Genomic DNA, 1,717 nt, shown 5'->3' with positions numbered 1-1,717 from the left:
GAGCTATCAATCTGTCAATCCTTCCGGTGTCCGGGCCTGGTGAGGTTTCCCGTGTTGAGTCAAATTAAGCCGCAGGCTCCACTCCTGGTGGTGCCCTTCCGTCAATTCCTTTAAGTTTCAGCTTTGCAACCATACTTCCCCCGGAACCCAAAAGCTTTGGTTTCCCGGAGGCTGCCCGCCGAGTCATCGGAGGAACTGCGGCGGATCGCTGGCTGGCATCGTTTATGGTTAGAACTAGGGCGGTATCTGATCGCCTTCGAACCTCTAACTTTCGTTCTTGATTAATGAAAACATACTTGGCAAATGCTTTCGCTTCTGTTCGTCTTGCGACGATCCAAGAATTTCACCTCTAACGTCGCAATACGAATGCCCCCGCCTGTCCCTATTAATCATTACCTCGGGTTCCGAAAACCAACAAAATAGAACCGAGGTCCTATTCCATTATTCCATGCACACAGTATTCAGGCGGGCTTGCCTGCTTTAAGCACTCTAATTTGTTCAAAGTAAACGTGCCGGCCCACCGAGACACTCAATAAAGAGCACCCTGGTAGGATTTCAACGGGGTCCGCCTCGGGACGCACGAGCACGCACGGGGCGGTCGCACGCCTTCGGCTCGCCCCACCGGCAGGACGTCCCACGATACATGCCAGTTAAACACCGACGGGCGGTGAACCAACAGCGTGGGACACAAATCCAACTACGAGCTTTTTAACCGCAACAACTTTAATATACGCTATTGGAGCTGGAATTACCGCGGCTGCTGGCACCAGACTTGCCCTCCAATAGATACTCGTTAAAGGATTTAAAGTGTACTCATTCCGATTACGGGGCCTCGGATGAGTCCCGTATCGTTATTTTTCGTCACTACCTCCCCGTGCCGGGAGTGGGTAATTTGCGCGCCTGCTGCCTTCCTTGGATGTGGTAGCCGTTTCTCAGGCTCCCTCTCCGGAATCGAACCCTGATTCCCCGTTACCCGTTACAACCATGGTAGGCGCAGAACCTACCATCGACAGTTGATAAGGCAGACATTTGAAAGATGCGTCGCCGGTACGAGGACCGTGCGATCAGCCCAAAGTTATTCAGAGTCACCAAGGCAAACGGACCGGACGAGCCGACCGATTGGTTTTGATCTAATAAAAGCGTCCCTTCCATCTCTGGTCGGGACTCTGTTTGCATGTATTAGCTCTAGAATTACCACAGTTATCCAAGTAACGTGGGTACGATCTAAGGAACCATAACTGATTTAATGAGCCATTCGCGGTTTCACCTTAATGCGGCTTGTACTGAGACATGCATGGCTTAATCTTTGAGACAAGCATATGACTACTGGCAGGATCAACCAGGGAGCTGCGTCAACTAGAGCTGAGCAGCCGGCCGCCCGGGAGTGTGTCCCGGGGGCCCCGCGCGAACACGCAAGCGTCCGCTCAATCATTCTGCAAACAGGAGGAGGCTGAGCTCCCCTGCACAATACACCTCGAAACCCTCTCAGGTCCCGGCGGCGCGCAGCGCCGTCCCAAGTACTTGGTCGGGTTCGAGAGAGGCGCAATCGCCCGGAGTTAGGCGAGTAGACGCTTTCGGTGCGACCACCCGTGCTCCCAACTGAGCTTGCCGCTGCCGACAGAGGCCCGGGAGCGTGCTGTCGTGGCATTGCCGGCGGGAGACAACACGCGCCACCTACGGTGACCGGCAGCTCCAACGCCAGCGCCACAGAAGGACA

General features: G+C 54.6%; 1 non-coding gene across 1 annotated transcript in view; it reads right to left on the bottom strand.

Moving 5' to 3' along the window:
* The window catches only part of LOC124748036, a 1,909-nt gene extending 563 nt beyond the window's left edge, over nt 1-1,346 (bottom strand). Inside the window, exon 1 of the ribosomal RNA XR_007011605.1 lies at nt 1-1,346. This exon is cut by the window's left edge and continues 563 nt beyond it. This is a non-coding gene — a ribosomal RNA (small subunit ribosomal RNA).
* Nucleotides 1,347-1,717: the final 371 nt, after the last annotated feature.

The sequence above is a fragment of the Schistocerca piceifrons genome, unplaced genomic scaffold (assembly GCF_021461385.2).
Source record: "Schistocerca piceifrons isolate TAMUIC-IGC-003096 unplaced genomic scaffold, iqSchPice1.1 HiC_scaffold_40, whole genome shotgun sequence".
In the NCBI taxonomy this organism is placed as follows: Eukaryota; Metazoa; Arthropoda; class Insecta; order Orthoptera; family Acrididae; genus Schistocerca; species Schistocerca piceifrons.
This window is presented reverse-complemented; position numbering and strand designations above follow the sequence as displayed.